Raw genomic sequence first — 17,969 nt, 5'->3', positions numbered from 1 at the left:
TTCCACTCGAACTTGTCCGACTTCCTGAGAAGTTTGAAGAAGGGCAGGCCTATGTCGCCGAGTCGGCTGATGAACCGACTCAAGGCGGCCATGCACCCTGTAAGCTTCATCAGATCCTTCTTGCACCTAGGTGGCTTCATGAATCTGATAGCATTGATCTTTGTTGGGTTGGCTTCAATTCCCCGACTGCTTATGATGAAGCTGAGTAGCTTGCCCGCCGGGACACCGAAGACGCACTTGGTGGGGTTTAGCTTCCATTTGAATCTCCTGAGATTTTCAACTGTTTCTTGTAGGTCGGCAATGAACTGATCATTGGACCTAGTTTTGATGATGACGTCATCTACATAGGCCTCGGCGTTGCGCCCGATCTGCCCCTGGAGGCATTTCTAGATGGCCTTCTGGTAGGTAGCACCTGCGTTCTTGAGGCCCAACGTCATGGTGTTGTAGCAGTACGCCCCAAAGGGCGTGATGAACGATGTCTTCTCTTGATCCGACTTCTTCAGGGCGATCTGGTGGTATCCTGAGTAGCAATCAAGAAAAGAGAGGAGCGCGCACCCAGCTGTTGAGTCAACAACCTGGTCGATGCGTGGGAGAGGGAAGGGGTCCTTAGGGCAGTGTTTGTTGAGATCTGTATAGTCGACACACATTCTCCATTCGCCTTTTTTCTTTTTTACAAGGACTGGGTTTGCCAGCCATTCTGGATGTGTGACTTCTCGGATGAAACCAGCGGCTAGGAGCCGGGTTACCTCTACCCTAATAGCCTCCTTCCGATCTTGGGCGAAGCGACGCAACCGTTGCTTGACGGGCCATGCCTTCTTGTTGAGACCCAAGGAGTGCTCAGCCTCCTCCCTCGGTACGCCTGGCATGTCGGAGGGTTTCCATGCGAAGATGTCCCAATTGGCGCGGAGGAAGGAGGTGAGCGTGAATTCCTATGCGGAGTCGAGGTCGCACTACTAGATTTTCCCCCTAATACAACGCACGAAATGTGTTGGCAATATGCCATATTTGGTTGCAATAGCTGCAATTGCAACCAATTTGTTTCGTAAAAAAACGCAGCTATGTCTCGCTACATTAGCCTGTAGCGACACATGTCTTTTTTTGTTGCATTAGTTTTTCTATTACAACACAATGAGGCGTTGCAACTAGCATCTACAGGCTCGCTTGTGTTGGTTGCAAATTATCATATTGCGACGCATCTGCTGTTGTGAGAGATGCAATTGCATCGTACCCAACGCGTTGCAATTCCTAAAATGTTGCGTTGCAAAGTATTGTATTGCTTCATTCTAGTTGTGGTTGCTATAGGGGAGCACCTTTATTGCCACGAGAGTGTTTTGGGTGCTATATGTGGTTCCCTCTATTACCATGAAGTTGATTTCGATGCTATAGGTGGTGTTCTCTATTGCCACGAAAGTTGTTTGAGTGCTATATATGGTTCCCTCCATTATCACGAAGTTGATTACGGTGCTATAGATGATGTCCTCTATTGCCACGCAGATGGTTGTTATAGGTGGAACATTCTATTACCACCAAAATGAATTCTCTGTTGCAAAGAATGGTGTTGCTGCCATAGTTTTGTAGCTCGCCATGTCTATTCTGCCATGCTCATATATTTGTAGCAGCAATAATTTAAAACATAAAAATACAGGATCATATAATAATTATGCATTTATAATTCATGAAACAACATTCAACCATTCACTGATAAATTCCAGGACACACGAGCAGTACTGAAATACTAATAAGTTTCCAACAGGATATTGTTTGAACACATAGTAGAGTGACTTCAAGACGATCCCATCACTTGATTAGCAAAGGGTGACTTCAAGAAGGTCCCATCACCTGATTGCTCCATTCGAAATGGCCTAGTCTCCTGAAAAGAATGAATAACATTTTTAAGCATCAAATAATCTGTAATAATGGAAAGGGTGCAACAACAGCATGTAGCAAACCAAAGTTTCATTGCGAATCATAAAATTATCAGAATGTAGCTAAAGTATGTTTAACTTTTATCATTGCAGATATAACTCTAAAAAAATAGTTGCATCTATGGACTCAATTTCATGCCGTTAGACCAACACATATAGTTGATACTGAAAAACTGAATCTATTTTGTTTCGAGCAATGCTACCAATACATCAGCTACAGAAGTATTTCCGTGAACATGAAGCTAATGAAATGTGCAGCACTGGCTAGCAATGATCCTTGCATATGATCCTCAGCCTGAAAAGAGCACATTGTCAAAATGTCAAATACTTTCAGTCGGCAATATTTGCAATAAAAGGATTTGTGAATCCAATGGGCTACTATCAAATCATAACAGCAAGTAATGCTCTAAGTTACTACTAGAATTTAAAGTAGAATCAAATTTGAATAGGTCGCCGTAATATCAACTTTACATGAAAAAAGTTACTTTGCCAAAAAAAATCCATACATATCAATGAAAAATACGACAAACAAATGACATTATCGGTGCTCACTCCAAGCTGTCCAAGACTTCTGCCAACATCTGAAATACATGCCAGAGTACTAGCACAAATGGAAAATGGAATTATCCAAAATCTATCCCACATGAATCCACCCACGAAGATCCCAATTACTGACCGCATCTATAATCACTCATAAATCATATATCTCAACAGGAACAGCGCACTGTAAGATGCATTTCAGTGCTCTCTAATCTCTACTCTCTACTCTCTAAAAGAACATATCAGAGTTTCAGGACAGCAGAGGGACCGAAGGAGAGGAGAGTATTACCTAGATCTCAAGGCATATTTCTGACTTGCTATCTTTTTGACTGTTGAGGATGCATTTCGTCAAACACTTCAATTGCAGGTAAAACAAATATGTTAGGATTGGGGCTCACAGAAATGTCCGGTGCGGCTGCGCTAGTTGGTCCAGTTATCTTGTAGCATTGTGCAGATTATGCACATGTTGTCTTCTTGCCTGCATGAATTAATCACCAAAACTAATAACAATAAGCATAGGGATATGACTTAATATTCTGAAACTTATATTGCACATATGCAATATGAACTATTTATTAGCAGTATTGTTTTTCAGTACTCGTCATAGAAAGCAGTATTGTTTTTCAGTACTCGTCATAGAAAAAGGAGTTCTAGTAATTTGTTCCATATGATAGATATAAATGAAACAGATAGACACCTTTCCCTGAATGTTATATCTTCTTTCAGTCAATTCTAACAGAAAACTAATTAAAAAAACAGTTGTCCTACTTCCTGTGCTTCCTTTTGCACTCATCCTCTGCAACAAAAACCTGGCCAGTGAAATAAATTCTTTTGATCAGTTCTATTCCTGACATGTCAAATAAACATATTCTTATGCAACAGTTGCAGGCCAAGTGGAGATTCAAATAATAAGCTAAGATGATGAGACGAGAAATAAATAAAAAAAGGCAAATGCCTGGAAAAAAAATGTCTGCTACCATCAGATAAATAAAGTGATGATGACACTGCTTATTTATTCACATGTTCTCCCTCTTTCTTCTAAATGCGGTCTGAATCAAGGTGTGCCTAATGGTCTTGATAAGAAGACTTGGAAAAAAAAATCGCATGCTGAACATTGAACAGACACAAATCTAAAAGGCTTCAAATTTGGGAACCTACGTGAATTGTAAGCAAGGAATCAACATATAAACTTCACAGGATTGCAAGGGAACTGTATTATGACATGTCTGACAAATTGATTATAAGAAAGCGTAAAGTTGCACTTTCAGACAAGTCAGGGTGGGCTTTTAGACATCATAATGCACTAGTCATCTTGATACCATGTGCACTAACAATACAACTACCAGATGAACAGACCATAAATAAAGGAGTGATCAACATCAAAATACTGAAAGAGACAAAGAGTGGAACACCCAGAACATCAGTATATGGTCACTACAAAAAAGATATGGCTATGGCTTGTTCATCTCGAAGCATTGCGACAATCTCCACAGATGTTTTCCCACATAATCATGATGACAGTAAAACTAGGATGCAGAACCAACAGGTGTAGTACAGCTTCGCAGCAAGTACAGAGACTGAATCACAAGAAGCTGTACTGATGAAACCAGAACAAAAGTAACAGGTTTGATCAATGAACAAAGCTTTGTAAGGTAGAGAGCTAACTAGTAGTGCACGGCCAAGTAGCTATCCTTGCAAAGCAAAATATTCATTATCTATTTTTGACTGAAAACATAATTCGCATGATATCGCCTCTTGAAATTGGATATGTTTAATCCCCCCCTCTCCGTGCGTACACATCAACCTGCAAATCAGATCAGCAAGGCAGCAATGCCTGTTGTTATCTTGAGCAGAAACATCAGTTGACATCACAGGGTTAGCTTGGGTCAGCAGCCCCTGAAACCGACAGAAACCATAACCGATGAACGCTGATGCCAGGCCAGTGAAGGTCAGACTGATCCAGGATGGCTGAAAGCAAAGTTAATTCGTTGGAATGAGGGGAGCATTATCTAGATGCGGAAGGGAGGTGGAGAGAGAGAGAGAGCCTGAGGACGACGACGTTACCTGCGGAAGGGAGGGAGAGACCGAGAGAGCCTGAGGACGAGATGAACGGCGGCCGATCTTGGAGAGGAGCGCCACGCCGGCCCATCGTAGTGGCGGCGGTCCAGGGTCCTCGTGGCGGCGGCGGCCCACCCGGCGCCGCGGGTGGGGAGCGGCAGCGTTGCGGCTAGCAGGCGGCAAGGTGCCTGGAGGGGCTGCGTTGTTGTATGACTCGCGAGGAGAGGCAGGGGCGGCTACAGGCTAGGGTTTGGAATTGGATGGAGCCGGGTGAGTAGGAGGGTGCGAGGGGACGACGCGGTGGCCGGCAGATGCGAAGGGAGGAGGCGCCTGGGGTTAGGGAAGGAGACGGGAGGAGGCCGGAGGGTGCTGCGGCGGTTTGGAGCTGAAGGGAAATCAGAGGAGGAGCCGCCAGTTAGAGGCAAGAGACATAGTGCTAGGGTTTTCAGTCAATCTGCATCTGGGGATCGATTCAAAAATAGTTGGATAGGAGATAGACGGAAGTTGGGCATGCACTTCAGCCCGTTTAACGTTATTCTCTTTTATTTACTATTTATTGCACCATTATAAAGTATCATATAAAAATAATTATCTTATATACATTAATATATTTTTTATATGTAATATACTAAATGATGTCAAACGAAAAAATCATGAATTTGGAGTTAATATAAGGGAGAAAAACTAGTTATAAGTTTTAATTAGACATTAAAAAAAGAGAAAAAGAGAAATTATTCTTGTTCGTCACTTGTTCTTGATGAACAGGTCATTTTTCTTTTTAATCTCTAATTAAAACTTATAACTAGTCTTTCTCCCTTATACTAACTCCAAATTCGATGATATTTTTTGCTGAATTTTTCTAAAAACATGCTCTATCATTTTAGGTTGTGAATCGTTAGATGTGGCAAAATTTGAATAACTCAAAATTTTGAATTTCAAAAAAAACATCTAAGAGCAAGATTTTTGAACCCTAAACGCTGTCAAATGAAAAAGTCGTCAATAACATAGTTGTATAACTCATCAAGATCTACAAACCTTACTTAGGTCATTACTCCATTTGACAAAGTTTGAACAATCCAAATTTTGAATTTAAAAAAATAGCATCTAGCATCAAGTTTTTGGAACACCAAATGATGTCAAATGAAAAAGTCATTAATACCAAATATTCATAACTCATCAAGATCTGCAAACTTTATATAGGTCACTTTTCCATTTGACAAAGTGGTTATAACATATAGTACAAATTCCACAAACCCCTTACATAGTTCTAGGAACTATGTTAGAGAATAGTAATATTTTTACTAAATAGTATTACCACTTTTGAAAATGACAAAATGACCTAAATAAAGTTTGTCCATCTTGATGAGTTATGAAACTTTGGTATTCATAACTTATTCATTTGACATCATTTAGTGTTAAAAAAATCTTGCTTTTACTTGTCATTTTTTGGAATTCAAAATTTGAATTGTTCAAATTTTGTCACATGAAGATATGACCAAAGTCAACGCCATAAATTGATAGAGCATGATTTTAGAAAATTTTAGGAAAAAAACCATCAAATTCGGAGTTAGTACGAGGGAGAAAAACTAGTTACAAGTTTTAACTACTGATTAAAAAGAGAAAACCTTGTGTTCATTCATGTTCTTGATGTTTCTGTGTGGCTCAATTCTACATCTACGTATATTTGCTTAAAAAGGTGAAAAATTGCTATTTCTATCACAATGTAAGGAGTGGTGTGGTGGTATGACTTAGCATTTTACTTTAAGAGAACTTAGGTTTGATCCCCATGCGTAACATATTTTTTCAAGTTTGTTTTATTAGATTTATTGTGGTTTATTAATAAAAAAATGAAACACTCTAACACAACACAAACCGATTTTTGTCCTAGTGGTTTGCACACTTGACTTTTGTTCCAAAGGTCTTGGTTCGATCCCTGTGTGTCACATTTTTTTTCAAGTTTGTTTTAAAGGATTTATTATAGTTCACCTGATAAAAAGAAATAAAACATGCTAGTACAATATGAAACTGATGGTTGTCCTAGTGGTCAACGCACTTCACTTTTATTCCAAAGGTCTCAAGTTCAACTCCCATGTGCCACATATTTTTTCAAGTTTGTTTTATAGAATTTATTGCTGTTCAGTTAATAAAAAGAAATAAAACATCTTAATATGACACAACCTGATGCTTGTCCTAGTGGTTTGGGCACTTCATTTTTGTTCTAAAGGTCTCAAGTTCGATCCCAGAGCATGCATTTAATCTCTAATTAAAACTTGTAACTAGTCTTTCTCCCTCATACTAACTCCAAATTTGATGATTTTTTCCTGAATTTTTCTAAAATCATGCTCTATCATTTTAGGTCGTGAGTCGTTAGATGTGGCAAAGTTTGAATAACTCAAAATTTTGAATTTCAAAAAAAACATCTGAGAGCAAGATTTTTGAACGCTAAACGATGTCAAATGAAAAAGTCATCAATACCAAAGTTGTAGAACTCATCAAGATCTACAAACCTTACTTAGGTCATTACTCCATTTGACAAAGTTTGACAAATCCAAATTTTGAATTTCAAAAAATGGCATCTAGCATCAAGTTTTTGGAACACCAAATGATATCAAATGAAAAAGAGACGAATACCAAATATTCATAACTCATCAAGATCTGCAAACTTTATATAGATCACTTTTCCATTTGACAAAGTGGTTATAACATATAGTACAAATTCCACAAACCCCTCACATAGTTCTAGGAACTATGCTAGAGAATAGTAATATTTTTACTAAATAGTATTACCACTTTTGAAAATGACAAAATGACCTAAATAAAGTTTGTCCATATTAATGAGTTATGAAACTTTGGTATTCATGACTTATTCATTTGACATCATTTAGTGTTAAAAAATCTTGCTTTTACTTGTCATTTTTTGGAATTCAAAATTTGAATTGTTCAAATTTTGTCACATGAAGATATGACCAAAGTCAATGCCATAAATTGATAGAGCATGATTTTATAAAATTTTAGGAAAAAAACCATCAAATTCGGAGTTAGTACGAGGGAGAAAAACTAGTTACAGGTTTTGACTACTGATTAAAAAGAGAAAACCTTGTGTTCATTCATGTTCTTGATGTTTCTGTGTGGCTCAATTCTACATCTACGTGTATTTGCTTAAAAAGGTGAAAAATTGCTATTTCTATCACAATGTAAGGAGTGGTGTGGTGGTATGACTTAGCATTTTACTTTAAGAGATCTTAGGTTCGATCCCCATGCGTAACATATTTTTTCAAGTTTGTTTTATTAAATTTATTGTGGTTTTATTAATAAAAAAATGAAACACTCTAACACAACACAAACCGATTTTTGTCCTAGTGGTTTGCACACTTGACTTTTGTTCCAAAGGTCTTAGGTTCGATCCCTGTGTGTCACATTTTTTTTCAAGTTTGTTTTAAAGGATTTATTATAGTTCACCTGATAAAAAGAAATAAAACATGCTAGTACAATATGAAACTGATGGTTGTCCTAGTGGTCAACGCGCTTCACTTTTATTCCAAAGGTCTCAAGTTCAACTCCCATGTGCCACTTATTTTTTTCAAGTTTGTTTTATAGAATTTATTGCTGTTCAGTTAATAAAAAGAAATAAAACACCTTAATATGACACAACCTGATGCTTGTCCTAGTGGTTTGGGCACTTCATTTTTGTTCTAAAGGTCTCAAGTTCGATCCCAGAGCCATATAGTCACACAAAGATAGATATCAGAGTCACAAAAGATAATCGTCAAGCGGCTCCTGACAATTAATCGGAAATTCCTCTTCCACACCTCTGAATGTCGAGGCAAGCGCATCCAACTCCTATCTTCGTGTGATGCCATTAATTTGCATGCATGTTTGGAACGACCTAGAGATCTATATGCAACTGTATCAGACTTGGTATTAGATCGGGTCTCGATTTTCTAAATATTTGACAATTTCCTAGATTTTTCTATCTATTATTCTCATTTTCTATAGAGCTTATTCCATTTAATAGAAAGCTCTAGAATCCTTTTCACGAGATTCAAGTAATTCATTTGGAGTCCCCGTGTACCAAATCTACCTCTGAGACTTTTTTTTTCTCTCTCAAGAGTTTTGGATGCTTGATGTTAGACTTCTCTGTTTTTTTTTTCTTTTTTTCTTCTTCATCTAAATATCCTTTCCCGATGGATAGAAATAATGACCATACACTCCTTGATGGATCGACTTGGATTAGTTAACTCAGCTGGCCTGTTTCTTTTCTTCCTTTGCTTGTGGGCCCCTTCATCCGTAACAAGCCGAGCATGAGTTCACAGGGACAATGAAACCCGTTCTATGCCTGCTCGTTGCCTCACCTCTCTCTGTATGCACGTGGATCCGAGGTCAAGTCCACTCGGCCTCCTGTACCTCGCGCAAGAACCGACATCGCCATCTCCTTGACTTCACACCCCTGCCCTCCTTTCCCTCTCGCGCACGCCCCCTGCAGTGCCGCCGTCGCTTCGCGAAACCCCAGGCGTCCCCGCAGTTCCCTCCTACCCAACGCTAGTGCAGCACCCTGCGCCTGGAGCCGCACAGCTCCGAGCGCTGCGGCCACGCTCCGGCAAGCTGATGCGATCGCCCCGGTCGACACCAACAGAAGCTGACGCCACCATGAGGCATGAGCTTCCCTTGACCGAGGCGAACCTCTTTTGGCCTCTTCCGTCGGCCGTGAGGGACGACAGCGCCGGTCGCCGCGCGCCATCCGATCGTCGTGTTCCCGACGTCCAGGACGAGTTCGATCTCCGATGTCACCTCCACATCCACGGCACTTGCGTCACGCAAGTCCGGCCGTTCATGCCCCATCAAAAGTTTCAGCCCGACGATCTTAGTATCTCCTATGTTCATGCTCTCGAACACCTAATCCTGCTGACTAACTCGCTGAGTGCCTCTCTTCCTTTTCGTTGACCCAGTTTCTTTGGCCACACCTGAACCTGTTTCGATCATCAACTGGCAACCAACCTAACCCGGGTTTGGCTTCCTGGTCGTGCAAGATAGGGACTCGGTATCACCACGTGAGCCCTCGACGCGCACGTGTCGTCCCCTGGCAGCAACTCCACACCCCTCGTGGCTCACATCGTCCTCGTCATGCACAGCCCGGTCGTGCCCTGCTTCTTCGCCACGCCTAACAGTAGCATGCACGACACCAAATCGTGAGCTCTTGCCCCTTGCTAAGCTGAACGGAAACAACTAGCTAGCTAGACATGCTAATAAACTATCCAACCAACACGTGCAAGGTTCATCCTTGATCAACTCTGCTGCCGTCTGAGTCCAACCCAAGCTGAACTCTGCAGCCATCCGACCCAATGCAAGCCACAGCAGCCGTCCGAGTCCAACTCTGCGCCGCCGCTGGGTCATCCTGGATCCAAGCGCCCTGGCCCGAGCGCGCGCCCCTGATAGCCTCGCCGTTGCAGCTGACGGCATGCATCAGCCCGCTTGTCGGGTTTGCGTTCGCCGCCTCCGCACGAGCGAACACGAGTCAGGTTCGACTCGGCGCCGCCGACTTGGGCACAGACGCCCAGGCCAGCCGGGCCTTCTTGAATTGAGCCCACGAAGCCCGAACCGACCTGCAGGCGTTGCCCAACTTCTGCACCACCGTAGGCCATCCTTTGTTTCCACGCTAGCCCATCCTCGTGTCTATACCCTAAAAGAAAACATCGAACTTGCAGCCCTGTTTCTGCCTCGTTTCGTTTGCCTCGCGTAGCGCCGCCGTCGCCAGGAACAAAGCTCCCTTCCCCTCCCCGTGCTCGCGTACCTCCGGCACTAGGAGCCGCGAGGCCCCCTACACATCGCGCGTGCCCCCTCTGCGTGCTTTCCCTGCGTGCTGCCATCGCTCAGAAGCAAGCCATCGCCGACCACCGCTGCAGCAGTTCGCCGGAGCATGCACCACTGCCAGCTGTCGGTTGCCTGGCCGATTCACCACGAACGTCGGACGATTCGCGAATACGAGGCCACCACAACGTTCACAGCGCCAAACTTAACACGTTCCATCTCTCCTCGTCATCTCCCTGCCGCTGGAGCACCGCCGACGCATGCAGCCCCTGGAGCTGCCCGCTGTTGTTCAAGATCCGCTCGACCCCAAGCCCCTCTGCCGCCGGTGAGTGGCTCTGTGCCTCTGTGAGTTCCCCTCCTCCTCTCTCTTTTCCCCATCTCTCCATGACCTCTCGTGCACCTGAAAGCTTGCCAGAAAAACCCCAGGATCCATGTCCGCCATGGACAGAAGCACCTTGAGCTTTTGCAATACGCCCCCAAGGAACCTTGTAATTGTTATTGCTGTTTTCTTGTGTCTTGCTGTTTTTCTCCAATAACCTGCTTAGACTTTTAGAGATCTGCACTTAAGGCCCAGTTGAACCCTTTCACAGATATGGCCGTGACCCTGAGCTTTGTCCTTTTTGTGAGCACTATTTATAGTGTCTTTCAATTTTTCCCTACTAGCCCTTCTCGGTTATGTTTTACTTGCAGCACCGGTTAATCCATAGATTGACCGTTTTAACTCCGTTTTCAGCATTTCTTGTGCCAACGATCCTAGCTTCGAGCCTTGCCCTTTAGTGTGCTCTTTGATGCTTTTTGTTTTGTTTTGTGCTCTTTTTTTAGTTGTGCTTGTTTTGCTTGTTACTTGTATGTTTGTTCCGATGCTTGTCGCGAGTAGAAAGGAGTGCAGTTTGAGAGCTGTAAAGATGAAGAGATGCAAGAACAAGAGTTGAAGATTTTGAGCAGTTATTATCTGGATTTAAGGCAAGTATATTCCTTGATCATGCTTTGTCCTATTAACATTTATTTTAAGCTTGCATGCATTAATTTTGATGGGTACCTATTATCCTTATTGATTATCCATGTCCTTGAATAGCCGGGTTTATTTTATTAAAGTCTTTTGGGTAGTTTGCTTAGTTGCTGAACAATAGTTATGGGTGGTTTATAATAATGATACTTGAGACATGATGCTCTACACTATACTCTTTTGGAACAATATGATGAATTTGTGAACTTGATTAAAATCAACCATGGAGAACCACCCGGGAGAACAGCGCAACCACAAGGACTATATGGCTCTGGTCTTGGCTGATTAATTAGATATCTCTAGCTTGTTAGTAGCTTACCGAAATGTGCATGAGGGGGGCCTAGGTTCAAGAGGGGTACTCGGCCTGCCAAAGGAGTTTGGTATGCCTATGGGGTACGCTCGCTTTGGGGGAGAGTGCACTCGCCTAGCTGCTGAAACCTTAGCGGGCTACTACTGGTTAGGGAGTCTTTGTAAAGGCCTCGTAGTGAATCCCTGCCACTCACCAAAGGAAGTGTTTAAGGGCCTTGCAAACCTGGGCACAAAGGGACACATGACTTGTGGTGAAAGTGTGCAACCTCTGCAGAGTTAAAACTAATATACCAGCCGTGCTCACGGACAAGAGCGGCTCGGATCCTCACACGTCTACTTAATTGAAATCTAAACTTTAATTGAGATGTTTAATATTCCAAGGTTGATTTATTACTCAATTATCAACTTCTTTTATAAATGTGGGTTTGGTTCATACATTCTTAGTAATTAGTTGCTAATGATTTAATTAAAATGCTTACCGCTTGATTCAGCCAGTCATTTATCCTTGTTTAAGCCTTGCATGTCATTTATATCCAATATATTTGCTGAGTACGACATGTGCTCACTCTTGCTATAACCACACTGCTCAGAGAAGAAAGTTACAATGAAGCTGAAGATGCTGCTGAATTCTAGGCGTACGCAACCCCTGGTCGATTGCCTGTGAAGTGTGGAGCCTTCATTATACATCTCTGATAGTCGTTTAGTCGTTGTAAGTCTCTTTTACGTGACATTGTTGCTCATTATTCCATTATGACGTCACTATATGTATGGAACTTGATCCTGGCATATAATTATGCATTCGGTTTTGTTTTAAAAACCGGGTGTGACAGAGTGGTATCAGAGCCATGTTGACCGTAGGACGCGCACCTAGATATCAATGGCCGTTTTCTATAGTTTCTTCTGAGTTAAATTCTATTTCTACCTTATCAGTAACCTTTGTTATGAATATTCTCACTCCTTTATCATTTTTCCCTTCTCTTTGATAACTCACCTTTCCCATTTGACCTTTATTTAATTTTATTTTACTTAAATCTTTCTTGTTTTGCAAATGTGTTGGGTATTTTAGCGTCACGAATAAATCCGCAAGTGCACGGATATCGTTGTAGCTTTCACCTTAGATTATTCCAAGGGTTATCGAATCCATAGGGAATGTGTGTGCACTCTCCTCCATTCTAATCGGTCCAAGGACACACCAAGATAGGTTGAAGGGTAGAGAGGATTCCTAAGATAGTGCTACTGCTGAGTTAAAGGTCGATCTCTCGGGCACAATACTCGCTTCGGGCACCGGCTTACAACTGGTCTGCCAGTCGACTCCGGCCAACAGCTCTACGCTATATCCGAACGTGGAGGATTACGAAGGACCAATAGGACTGTCACCACCTACGGCCTACCTCTAACAAACCGTGGGATATAAGGCAAATGAACACGCCAACGCTACTGATTACTACTGTAGTCTAACTACGTATGACGTCCCGTAGCAAACTACAGCACTCTGTATGAATACAGAGAGGCGAACCTGCGAGTAAGAGAACTGATTTCACTCAACTACAAGAACTACTAGCATCTACTATACCAAGTAAATATTAGAGATAGGAATCACGAATACTTACTAAATACCGAAGAATGTAGCAGCATCTATAGAGGTACAAGCTGGGAGCAGAATGCCGACACCCCGGCACTTCTCCCGAACTACTCCCTCACTCTCATAGAGGTACAAAATGGAGAAGAGCGCCGAAGACCAGTGCCCCTCCTGAGTACCTCTACCCTCTCCCTACTCTAAGACAACTCTAAACCAAGAGAAGGCTTGAGAGAGCACTTGGATGGATGTGAACTCCAACTTGGTGGTGTGTCCTCATTTGGAACCCCTCCCCTCATATATATAGGAGGGAGCCACGCGCAGCACGGCATCCTTCTGCAGCTAATCCTCCAAGAACCGACCTAGGGGACCTATGAGGAGGCGACACATGGTTTGGATGAGGCGGCGGGGCCCACGGGCCAGGCGGCCGACCTGTAGGTCGGTCGTCCTGCCCAAGGCTCCAACCGCCCCCAGCTTCGTCCAGCAGGCTGTCCTGGGCCTCCTTGTCCTAACCCCATGGGTCTTGGCCTGTCTTAAGCTGGTTTGCTTGGGTGCATGGGCTTATTTTGATCCAATTGAGCCTGACTCATGTTCTCTGATTGGTTGCGCATTTTGCCTTGATCTTTGGAGTGTGTTTCCCTGCTCACGAAGTGTGTTTTCACTCTTATTTCACCTGCATACAAATAATTACCAACACTCATGGAAATGGTCAGTAATAAACCCCTACCACTATGTTAATGTTTATATTTTATGTATTTATGCAGGAGTTGACGGCCTAGATTTGGTACTTAAGAGCCGTCAACAACTCCCCCACACTTAGCATTTGCTCATCCTCGAGTAAAGCAGAATGGACTAAGGTGGAACATGACTTCCAAAGGTATGAAGCGAGCATAAGCGATATTCCAAACCATACCTTGCACTTGTGAACTTTGAAGTGTCTATCATGCCATCGTGGGTAGTTGAGGAATGGAATGGTCGCGAATCAAATCACTTCTACTCCACATGTCAAGTAGCTTGGGGTTTTTTCAATAAGTTTTCAAAACAAACCTTGCTTAGCTCCTCATTTGATTCTCTCATATCGCTCAATGTGTATATGTCCTTACCAAGGCATTTGACTTGCCTTTTCTTCATCCTACTTCTAGTGATGGCTATGTGTGGAGCTCAAGGTAGGGCATGAAGGATTAGGCATACTTGTATTACATATATTGCAAAGTCAAAGACCGGATCCAAAGAGAAAAAAAGTCATACAATCAGATTAAGATGTGCACATGCATGGATTGTGATGGATGGAATGGAAACTCCTTTTGTATGATCTCTCTCCCTATATAAATTCTTTTGAGAGCATGGCTATCTTTTTTTTCTTTTTTTCTTTTTCATGGACCTTCATGTGCCCACAGTTTTTTCTTTCTCTTTCATGGACCTTCATGTGCCCACAGTTTTTTCTTTCTTTTTTTTCAATACTTGGACCTTCATGTGTCCATATATTTTTTTCTCGATAGCCCATGCCTCTCTTCTTTTTTTTAACAAAGACTAGAGAGAGAGACCAACACATATAGTGGAGCATTTATTTTGTGGAATGAGTGGATGGTACAATACTAACTTCTCAATGAAGCATAGCAAGGGGGTATATGGTGTGCACGTGAATCTTGATCATTGTTGACGGTGCTTAAGTGCCATTTTCACCCGTAAACTATACTCAATAATAAAGGAAAACTACATGCCTTACTCACATATTTGTATCACTAACCTCGCTCCACAGTTGTTTTTGAGTTTTGTACATTTTAGATGAGCAGGAGCGGAATAAGACGAAAACACACAGCAGACGCCATACAACTACGCAAAATATCGCATCCGGCGTCACACCCTTACAAAGAGGGCCCACATGTCAGAGGAAACGGGGCCTCCATGCAAGATGCACCAAAGGATAAGGATAAGGATCAAAGAATATACCATCCAGTAGAAGATCAGGCCGAGAGGCTGCCAGGTGGGGTCGGCTGACCCCTTGGGTCGGCCGAACCTGGCTTGGTTCCCGTCCAGGTGCACTTTGAGGAGGAGTGGCTGCCAAGGCACCTGATCACCTTCCATATGTGCGTTGGCGGGAAACCGACCTCTAGAGCTATAAATAGGCCTCTCCTCCACCCCCCCTCAACACACACACACACATACACACACACACACACACACACTTCATTCCATTCTCTCCAAGAAGGCTCTCCTCTCTCTTGCTCTCTTAGCTAGGTAGTGGAGCTAGGCTAGTTCTCTTTAGCGAGCAAGTCGTCCTCGGGGTCGTTGAGCAATCCTCGGCTCCTGGTTAGGCTTTGTATCCGACTTGTCAGACTTCTATTCATAATATAGAGTTTTGCCATGGTTGCTTTACTATCTTGATAGTTTATCAATCCATGCTTAGTTCGTTCATAAGTTATGCTACGGTCTTGGTTAGGCCAGATGATCCGGGTACGGATAGAGGTTCGTTGTGCTTTCGGGCTTGCTCTAGTGTTTTACTCGTCCATTCGAAGGGTGGGAGACTTGGGGGCACTAGAGTAGTGACTTCATACACCAGCGTGGTGCTCGGGTATGCGGGATCCTTCGGATATGACCTTGCTCCACGGTGTGACTGGGGTAGACGGCAGGTGGTGACAGCCCTATCCGTTCGGCGTAACAGCGGTGTTGCGTTTAGCGTACTACCCGATGTTCGGGTTCGGTGTAGGAGTTCATGCAAAGAGGTAACGGGACTGGATGTACTCCGGTGCGGGACCTTCTCCCCGCTATCCCATTTTCCTGGCACCTGCAGTCCTAACCATGATCTAACATGACCCTAGCTTTGGATAGTAGCACTCGGACACCTAACCTAGCCTAAGCTCCAGCTGACTTGACGTAGGATAGAGTAGTTCTTTGTTTTATAGTTTCTCTCCTTTATTCCTTCCTCTTGGAGTGTGGATGTGTGCCATGTCACATTACCCTTGCTTCTTCTTTATCTGTACTTACCCCTGTTAGAGTATTGCCTATTGCTTGAGGCACAATGTCATGGTCAATGTTGAGTACAATACCTTTGCCGCTGCCGTCCTTTGGGACACAAATAAATAACGATACCCTTACTCTCCGGGTGAAATGCTACAACAATATATCTATGCGCTTGCGGATCCATTTGTAATCGTATTGATTATACCACGAGAGTGGCACCCCTTGGGTGCAGTTGCTAGGATGGGTTCGGCGCCCTCATTTCTAGTAATTGCACTAAGGACTGCCAACAGGCAATTCTGATGCTGTTGCTAAGGATTAACCATTCCTAGTGATTGCGCTAAGAAATGTCAACAATCATGAAAGCATGAAAAGAATTCTCTCAATGATCACAACAATTTGACAAAGCTCAATGCAAAAACAAGCAGCATATGTGTATATGGTTTTCAAGAAGTATCATCATATGGCTTTGGTAGGACTTTGGCATATCAAAGAGGAGTTGTGCAAAGGTTTCACAAATTTTCAAATAAATTTCCCAAGCACTTAAACAATAAAGAGCGAAGATCATATCATTCAAACCATATCTCAAACGTCAACTACTTAGATAAGCATGCTTTCCTAAGGATTTTTGTTCACAAGCATCAAGGTGATAGGCATGGAATAAAACATATGCAAGCCAACCATAGGAAACATGTAGAGCAGGCGGATACACTAATTCATTTTGAGTTTGATTTTAGTGAGTAAGATTTGAAAACCATTCAAACTCATGAATCAAAGAGAGTTGAGAAGTAGAGGATGCACATACAATTGTTTGTTGAAGAAGATGGGGATCAAGGCAATGGTGATCCAGCCAAACCACCGGGTGTCCGGCTGACTCTAGTGTCATTGCCTTATCCCTTGTTATGTTGGCGCAGTCGATGTTGTGCGATACCTTTGTGGGAGATCTCGAATGTGTAGGGAATTGATGAACTTGCGAGATCTCCCCCACACTTGTGCTTGTACCTGATGCTGTATTCAGCGAGATGGTGGATACAAAATAATGGCTCTGCCGGTTTTAAGAACTAGGGAGCCCTACAATTTATTGAAACTAAACTTTACTCTCACCATGAGACTTACTCTGGCGATCCTCGGGTGACCTCCCGGTAGGGCTTTGTTTAATGTCAAAAGCAGGACATTAAGAGCACCTTCCATGGTGTCTTGTTGATGAAGACTCAATGTTGTCACCATGGCAATTCCTCTCATTTTTTCTTTTTTTTATAAAAAAAGATGCGAGGACTAGCACCAATTCAAAGACAAGATATGGATTGAGAAAGAACTTACTTCGGGGTACTCACATACCTCCCCCACACTTGGAGTTTGCAAAACTTCAAGTGTATGGAGTTCAAGTTTCCTTCTGTAGTGATTCCTTCGACAAGGCATATCGAGGGGTTGTAGTTGGTGTAGCCAACATGTTCGTAGGTGTTGCTTGTCCGTGATTCTTCTTGATCTTCCCCTGGAAAGGTTAGCGACAAAAAATACCCGAAGGAAAAATACATCCTAGAACATGCTCTTACTTTTATTGAAGGGAAATAAATAAGTAAATAAATAAATGATAATCCGGGCTATCTCCCGGCAGTGCTTTGTTTTTGGTCATAAGCTCGACCATGGGAACATCCTCTTGCAGCTATTGTTGATGATGTGTTCCCCTTTTCATCACCAATTGTTGATGTGTCACGCAGTTTTTGCTGCAAGGTTAGCACCACAGAGCATCCACAAAATTTGCAATGTTTATGGTAAACATATGCATTTACAA

The 17,969-nt window shown here is 42.8% G+C and overlaps 1 long non-coding RNA gene across 2 annotated transcripts; it reads right to left on the bottom strand.

Annotated features, from left to right (window-relative positions):
* Positions 1–1,625: 1,625 nt before the first annotated feature.
* Positions 1,626–5,032, bottom strand: LOC120651317. 2 transcript variants are annotated; one of them, XR_005666116.1, is made up of 3 exons: positions 4,530–5,030; positions 4,270–4,433; positions 1,626–3,274 (listed from the first exon to the last, which is right to left on the bottom strand). It is a non-coding gene; the product is annotated as an uncharacterized LOC120651317 (long non-coding RNA). The 2 variants fall into 2 exon arrangements; XR_005666117.1 differs by lacking the exon at positions 4,270–4,433 and having other exon boundaries at positions 4,530–5,032.
* Between the last annotated feature and the right edge of the window lie 12,937 nt (positions 5,033–17,969).

The sequence above is a fragment of the Panicum virgatum genome, chromosome 9K (assembly GCF_016808335.1).
Source record: "Panicum virgatum strain AP13 chromosome 9K, P.virgatum_v5, whole genome shotgun sequence".
NCBI lineage: Eukaryota > Viridiplantae > Streptophyta > Magnoliopsida > Poales > Poaceae > Panicum > Panicum virgatum.
Note: the sequence above shows the minus strand (reverse complement) of the source record. Positions and strands in the feature narration are given on the sequence as shown.